The 8,659-nt window shown below is 50.8% G+C and overlaps 1 pseudogene; it reads right to left on the bottom strand.

Annotated features, from left to right (window-relative positions):
* Positions 1–4,836: 4,836 nt before the first annotated feature.
* On the bottom strand, positions 4,837–6,553 carry LOC136505773 (trimethyltridecatetraene synthase-like; annotated as a pseudogene).
* Between the last annotated feature and the right edge of the window lie 2,106 nt (positions 6,554–8,659).

The raw sequence follows: 8,659 nt of genomic DNA, 5'->3' as shown, positions 1-8,659 counted from the left end.
CGAATGTAAGATATGCAATCCACCTTGACCATGAACTATGCATCCACCTCAACCATCTCTGGCCTTGGCTATTGGGGAAGGATAGGAGGTGGGTGGGGCATTAAATGCACCTGGCCAGACAAGACATGCATGCCCCACTCAGACTCCTCCAGATACGGAGAAGGATGACCACCTTTCAAACCCCAGGATCCTAGGGAGAGCGTCACCCCTTGGGCCGCTCCCCTCAGATGGATAATACTACTCCATGGCTCAGATACGTCATAGCACGTGGCTCAGCTCCACCTAAACCCTGCCTGACTCGATAGACAGGCGTACGGCCACACCCACTATGGGTATGGGGCTCACGATTGTGAGTCAACTCCCACCAAACTAGCTGGACCTGAGGTCCCCCGACCCGACCATGAAGGGTCGGGGCAACGTTGCCACGGCCAAGAGGGTAGGAAGCCCACAAAGGACAACTGCCTCTCCACATGACAGTGCCACGACGCCTCTCTGGGATAACAGGAGCTAGCACGGAGTTCATAACGCACACTGTGTTCACCCGCGGCATAGGACAGTTGGTGAACAACCACGACCCACATAGTGTCATTGTGGCACCCCTTGACCAAACTATGCTACCATGGCACATTGTGCCTTGGCGTGAGGAGAAAGGTGACCATACTCGGACGTATCTATAGAAGCAAGGACAATACATGGATGACCTGCCGACCAAGCTCACCAACTTCTCCCTCCCCTCGGGCTCTCGACCACTTAGGTCGAGAGAACCCGCCCTTTCTCAATTGTCACCCAGCCCCCAAGACTATATAAGGGCAGCCGGCCATCATTCAGAAGGATCAAATCCCCCTACCTTGAACCCTCCTTTCTATAGAACCCTAGCTTATGAACCCTCCATTGTAAAGCCTTTGGACCACTTGAATCGAGGAACACGTATTCGCATATCTCCGAGACTGGATGTAGGGCTCCGTCCCGAACCAGTATAACTCCTCGTGTCTCGAGAGCCACCTTGAACTCCCTTGAGGTAGCGTGGCGTTAAATTTATTGGTCGGTCTACAAAACACCGACATGCCCTAGCGACAGTGGTGGTGGCCAGGCCAGGTTAGGGCGAGGGGGCTCCGGCGAGGGTGTTGGGAAGGAAGGCGACTACCACGAATGCGTTAGGGCTTGGCCGGAGCTCCGCAGCCGTGGAGCTCTGGCCAAGCCCTAACACGCCGCGGCAGGGCGGCGACGGCGGCGACGAGGTTCGCTAGAGATGAAGAAGACGCCGGGTGTCAAAGTAGTACCCCCTTTGCTACAAAGTTGTTTTGACTTTCACATGTATACTTCATACTTGGCCAAATAGGCTAGGCACGCTGGGCCGACACAGGCATGGACCGAGCACGGCACGGTAGGGCTCCCATAGTGCCAGTGCTTGGCACGGCCAGGTCATAGTGTCGTGCCCTGGCTTCGACATCGACCCGTAGTGCCGACCTAGGCACGGCACGGCTAGTGGGTTGGCACAACGATGGCCCGATTATTTCCCACCATTGGATGACATCAGGGATTTTTGGACCGTTGGATGTACATATCATAGCCTCAAACCCTAGCTCCCAATACAAACACCTGCTCCCACCGCTGCATCTCCTTCCGCCGTCTTCCATGGTCGAACCCGCATCTCCTATATCCCGGCACCAGCGCAACCTCACGCGGCGTGATGGCCGGCGGCGCCACATAATCTTGCCGCCCGCGATGGCAGCATAGCGGCAGCACTGCCCACGCGGTCGGGCGCGACGGTGGCGGCGTGACTCTACCGGCCTCCACGAGCAGCATAGTGACGACGGAGCGGGTGGCGCGGCCTCAGTCCAACACGGGCACGATGGACTGTCGTGCCTATAGGCACGACATGTCGCTGTAGCGTCATGCTTGGGCCGAGTTGCTGGCACGGTGGCACAATCAGGCACAGCACGACAACGCCACCATGCCTGACCGTGTTGTGCCTCGTCATGCCGTGCTTCACTATGCCAGCGGCGTGCCATCCCCGACGGCCCGTTTGAACAACTATATTCACATGGTAAAAGCTATATATCTAAACATAGTATATATACATACCAAATACTATGTATCTAGAAAGCCCAGAACGACTTATAATTTAGAATAGAGACAATAATACTCTTACTAGGGTAGACATAGATGCCATGTTCGGCTTACCCCATATTCGGCTTCTTTTTTCAGCCGAAACAATATTTTTCTCTCACAACAATTCAACCGGAACAATATTTTCAGCCAGTTTCAGTAAAGTTTTAGACCAGCGAACGGGCCAGAGTCATGCCGGCCATACTTGTGCGGTGCACTAGATCGGCTCCTGTCCATATTCAGCGGCGGAGGGTGAAGTAAATTATACGGAGGATTTTAGAAGGAAAAAAAAAGAGAATGAGATAGGGCAGCGGTGACGGTCAGACTCCTTGTGCGAGTGCGTGAGTGGCCTGTTGGCTGCTGCAATTTAGCTTTTGGGCCTGTTTGAGAGTTTTAGGTTATAGATGAGCCTTGATGATCTATTGGGCTTCGCAAAATCTCTACCAGAGCAGAGGGGAGGGGAGGCCAGTTTCACCTCTACTGGGCTTCGCCCATGCCCATATCGATCATAAATCGAAATAGTATTTTATTTTTATTTTTAAACTAGGTGACCAGAAAGAAAGAAAAACATAGTACAATAGGAGTGGACCCAGTAAAGGACATGACATACACTGTACACCAAGCAGCATGTGTTTGGACGAGGGAATGGATGAAGAAGATGGAATGGGACCCTAACTATTTTGCTAGTGTTTGGATTGAGAACGAGGGCGAATATTCACCTCATATGCGAGGCAACTTCACCCCCTCCAAACCAAGGGACAGGGGGTGTTCCTCTTGCATGACATGAAGAAACGTCTCCTCCGTGTAGCGTGATCGGGTGGCTCCGCGGCTAGCGGTGGCGCCGTCAAGGAGCTTTGCGGTTGGGAGTCAGCACAAGAGAGGAACTCCGCTGCCAAGTGGTGCTTCTGGGGGTGGTTGCGTGGTCGAGGTGCCATCGGGCAGGCGACACGAGTTGAGGAGCTCGCGGGCGCTTGGTAGAAGAGGAATAAGAGATAAGCCCGACGAAAAAAATAATAACACTATATGACAGACAAGTGGGCCTATACATGATAAATGGGCCTACTCATAACTGTCCCTAGTGGGCATCCATTCTATATGTGTAGACCCATCAACCAAACAGAAAACAAGAACTATCTCCTACCTTAACCAAACAAAGTACATGGACTGCTCCATCTCTAAAAACTAGATTGAATCCATCCTATTCCACCAGGTTTCCAAATCAAACACATGAAGTGTTGTTTGGTTCAAAAATAGCAACAACAATGGAAAGGAAATAGATATGGACGACAATCGAAATGGAACATGTGCTTACTTGTTTTGTTTGGTTGAGCAGGTGGTCACCCAAATTGTTAAAGGAATCCTTTACCTCCCAAATTGGGCTGAAGTAGATTTCCGAAGGGAGGTTTCTGTTGCCCCGACATCAGCTACCATGAATATCAAACAAATAGAAACTAATGCCCTTTTTTTTTGCAATTTAGTCCTTTTTCTAAAGAAAATTTACATTTGGCCCTCTAAAAGACGTAAACTGATCTTTGGACTCTGGGGATCGGCACCATGACTCATGGCTCCGAAGTAACACGTCTCGGCACCATAGATCATGGCTCCGAGGTGTCTGGCCATGCACATCAGGGCATCCTAGGTGGCGTTGACGTGGCCGGTACCTCGGAGCCATAGATCTTGGAGTCGAGCTCGGAGTCGTGGATCTCGGCTCCGACCTCGGAGCCATGAATCCTAGCGCCGAGCATGGATTCAAAACCTATTTCATTTCTTCCTCCTCCCTCTCGGGTTCTTCCTCTCCCCAACCCACCCAATCTCTTGAATCGACGAATTTGACCTTGGAAACTTGTATTTGATCCATACAACTTCACGAGCAAGGTATCCTCTCTCCCCTTATCATTTTTTACGCATTGATTTGGTATATATTATATCTATTTTGCAACCCTAGATACATTTTATTACTTAATGTTTGAAGTTATTTTTATTTTTTGTATTATGTAATGGTAGGATGTCAGGACGCGGAGGTTCCGCGCCTAAGCGCGGAGGTTCCGCGCAGACCAGAGCAGATAAGAATTTTGCTCGGCTGGCTTTTTGTGGCTAGGATTATTTGAGTTGTAACTGGAGTTTTGAGCTCTTGGTTTTACCCAGCACACCATTAGTATCCCTCTTGATAGTACGGCTTGTCCTATTACTCAAATTTGAAATATGAAATGAATTAAACTAGCTTTTAGAGCCGTTGCAAGCCATCAATTTGAGTTGGGGGTCTCCTCCTTTGTTTCTTTGCATCCACGATTAAAGATATGTTGTCAAACACTTGTCAAAGCCATTAGTCCTTTAATTATGGGGTCAACATCACCAAAACCCACTTAGAGCTTGATTGCACTTACAGTTTCTAAGGTCAAATTCGTCGATTCAAGAGATTGGACGGGTTGGGGAAAGGAAGAACCCGAGAGAGAGAGGAGGAAGAAATGAAATGGGTTTTGAATCCATGCTCGGTGCTAGGATCCACGGCTCCGAGGTCAGCACCGAGATTTGTGGCTCCGAGCTCGGAGCCAAGATCTGTGGCTCCGATGTATCGACCAAGTCAACGTCACCTAGGAGGGCCAAATTGCAAAAATTTAGAAAACTAATGTTGACGCTATGATCAGATCACCATATAAAGCGAGCGAACCAAACAACATCTAATATCGAAACAAAATTCGGTCATGACACTTGTATCTACTGGCTGAGATCAATCAAAGTGAGAAAAACCAAAAGAGAGGGTACGGTCAACGCTCAGAGTTTATATTGTACACGAACGCGATATACTTAGAATACGTGTTTTGCCCAATGTTTTTAACGTTGCATAATATGACCACACCGTAAACCGGGATGATTAGTCCACATCGGCGTAGAGGTGCTCCGGCAGCCTGGGCTCGGCGATGGCGATGAGGGGCACCTTCATGCTCGTCGTGAGCCCAAAGAATTCCTCCATGCTCACGTCCTCGGGCGCCACCCCGTCCGGCAGCCTCCACGTGAACCCGTGCACTAGGTTCGCCAGGGCCGCCGCCACCTCCTTCATCGCGAGGTTAGGCCGGGCACATCCGCCGCCCGGCCCCAAATGGCAGTAGCTCAAAGTGCGCCCCGCGCACGTCCACGTCCTCGGCGCCACCCCCGGCGAGGAATCGCTCCGGCCGAAATTCTTCGGGCGCGTCAGGCCACGACGCCGGGTCACGCGCCACGGCCCACACGTTCACCAGCACGCGTGCTCCGGCTGGGATGTCGTAGCCTCCGACCACCGTGTCCTCACGGGCGCGACGAGGGACCAGGAGAGGGGCTACAGGGTGGAGCCGCATCGTCTCCTTCACCACGGCGTCCAAGTAGGGGAGCGCTGGCAGGTCACGCTCCGTGACCCAGCGACCACGGCCCACCACGCGGTCCATCTCGGCGGTGGTGGCCGCGATGGCGTCCGGGCGGCGGAGGAGCTCCGCCAACGCCCACTCCATCGTAATCGCCGATTCGCCGCGGTGTCTGTGCCGCCGGCAATGATGTCCAGCATGAAGGCCTTGGCACCATCGCGCGTGAGCCGCGCCTCCGGTTCCTCCGGCCCGCCGCCCTCCTCGGCTAGCTGCAGAAGCACGTCCACCAGGTCTGTCGCTGCGAACTCGCCGCCGTCTCTAGCACAGCGTCGCCGGTGTTTCTCGTGCTCGTCGAGGATCTGCTCCGAAAACCGGTCCAGCTGCTCGTGCACCCTCTTCATCCGACGAGTGAAGCCCTGCACGTCAAGCTGCCCCAGCCACGGCACCCACTCGCCGATGATACTCACGGCGCCGGTCACCGCGAATGCCTCATCCAGGGTGCGCCGAAACGCCTCGCCTTCCTCACTGACGTAGAAGCCCAACCACTTGTCCCCGAGCGCCATGCGAAGGATGTTCCGCATGGTGAATTTCACGAGGTGCTCCTTCACCTCGACGGTGAGTCAGCGCGCGCGTCTCCTGTGCGCGCATGCGCTCGAACGAGTCGACGCGGCGTGAGGAGAAGAGCTCGGTGGCGCACAGCTTGTGCGTGCCATGCGCCAGTAGGGGCCGTAAGGGGTCTGCAGGATGCCCTTGCAGCCATAGGCGAGGATGGCGCCGAAGGCCGTGGGCGGGCGGTCGGCGAAGGCAAGGTCATGGGTCTTGAGGACCAGCCGTGCCGTCTCCGCCGAGGAGGCCACCACGGTGTCGAAGGAGCCAAGCCGGAGATGCATGAGCGGGCCATGGCGCGCCGTGAGCGTGGCCAGTGCGCGGTGCGGCGGGAGAGCGCCTGCCAGCAAGGCGAGGCTGCCGATCACCGGCCATCCCTGCGGCCCTGGTGGAAGGTTCAGCCGCTTCTGACGGCCGCGGAGCCAAACAACGGAGCTGAGCACGAGGATGACGAAGCAGGTGGCCACCAATGCCACAGCCATTGACACTGTTTGTCTGGTTGGTGTGCTACGTTGTGAGCTGCGCTGGCAGAAATGGAAATGGAAGCCTTCCTTGGAGCATGGAGAGTGCAGGTTTCACGGTGGCATAAAAAGAGGGAAGAATCACGCTGAACTGTGTCCACCGATGCATGTGATAAAACACTGACGACTGATGTAATGCAAAAGAGACAGAGATACACTGTTTCGTGAACCGAAGCAATAAAATGACGCCGCAAGACAGTGAGAGTGATCCATGTAAACAGTCATGTGGCCACTTTCGTCAGAAACTTGGCAAATACGGTCTGGAAATCATGTGTCCGCTGTCCACTCTCTGTTTGTTCTTTACTCCAAGAAACCAATGCCACATATATATTTTGAAAGAAAAGGCCACATACTACATATTGCCTGAACACGACACGTGCTGATGATAATACAGTGTCTCGTTTGTCATCTAGATTCTAGAGTGAGGTCGATCCGGAATCCAATAATTCACCGGTCACACTCAAATGTATTTTTGTCACCGACAGCAAAAGGGCAGTAATTTAAGGAGCTCTTGTTTTTCCATTGGCCACCAACATGGTTTTTTATTCATAAAAAAATTCATGAGGATAGAAGCTCAACATAAGCATATGCACGCAAACTGCAAGCTTAAAAAAAAACTCATTGTCGAGATATAAAACCATTAAAAATAAAACCAATTAATATAAAATGAATTTAAGAAAATATGAACTTCTGTGCTAAGTCGAATACTTTAACCTAAGCGTATACTTTCCACTACAAGGAACCCCAATTTCACTGTAGCGTGCGCTCAGTAGTTTTGAAATCGGGCGAACGGTTCGTGCAGCTCATTCTGCGGCCTGCGGATGCGTACAACAGCATGTGGTTGCGGATGTTTCTTTTTTTTTCCTCCGTTTTTTCTCTCTCATTGGAATCAAGTGAACACGTTTCGTGCACGTTTACTAGTGTATATCATATCTTTTACTAGGTCCACCCATATTGAAATATGTGATTTTCTTTCTTTCTGATCCCCTAGTTTTTCTTTAAAACAATTTTATTTCGATTTACGGTCAATTTGGGCAGGAGCGGCCGGATTTAGTGCACTGCATAGGTAATACATGATTTATGTCTAGCTTAGCAAGAGTATTACTGCTCCATTCCAAATCGTAGGTGTTCTAGGATTATCTAGATACGTAGCATTTACTATGTAAAGATACATAATTTTTACCATAAATCTAGAGTAGTCAGAACAACAAAATTTGAAATGGAGAGAATACTACTTTGTAACAGTGTTGTGATATGTTGCGGTTTAAGGGATAATGTAATTTATTTGGTTAACTCATGTAATGAGGAAATCGAAGAGGAAGGAAGAGCAATTCACCAACGCAGGCTGAGGAGCAGCGGCAGCGGTGACATCGGACACTACTATAGAAAGGCTTTTTAGAGGCGGCTCACTAGGGTTTATAGGAGCAGTTTTGTCAGACACCCCTATCACACTGTAGCTAGAAATACCCGGTTGAAAGGTCCTTGTTTGGTTTTGTTATTGAGTGACAACCTAGGTGTACTAATTGTGTTTAATGTGAGATACATATGTGATTAGTCCACAGGCACTTGTGTGAGCAACTCATGCCATGGAGGTGAAATGGCTTGGATTTGTGGCAAAGCTCACACATATGATAAAGGAGCTCATTGCATGAGACATGACATGAAGTCATGTGACTAAGGTGGAGAAGATTAAGACAATACTTGGCTTGATGGACCAGTCGTAAGCGTAAAGGACAAGTTGGAGGCTTTGGAGCGATGGACTGCGTGGCGGTGAAGCTTGAGCAAGACTTGGTGCCGATGGACGAAGGCAACGGTAAAAAGCAAGTGAGGTAAAGATCGATGAACCAACAAGGTCACGTGATGATATGAAGTGGATCATATCATTTGTGATATGGTTGGTGCATGTGTTGCATCAATATTGGAGGAGATAGAATGGAATGCACAAGTTAAAGGTATAACCTATAGGGCATTTTATTTCGCCGATCATAGGTGTGTAGAGAAGTATATGACCGGGCTTAGGATAGATGGCCGTACTATTAAGAGTAACAAATTTATTTGCATATCGGTCATCTAGTGCCACTCGAGTGA

This window comes from Miscanthus floridulus, chromosome 14, assembly GCF_019320115.1.
Source record: "Miscanthus floridulus cultivar M001 chromosome 14, ASM1932011v1, whole genome shotgun sequence".
Lineage (NCBI taxonomy): Eukaryota > Viridiplantae > Streptophyta > Magnoliopsida > Poales > Poaceae > Miscanthus > Miscanthus floridulus.
This window is presented reverse-complemented; position numbering and strand designations above follow the sequence as displayed.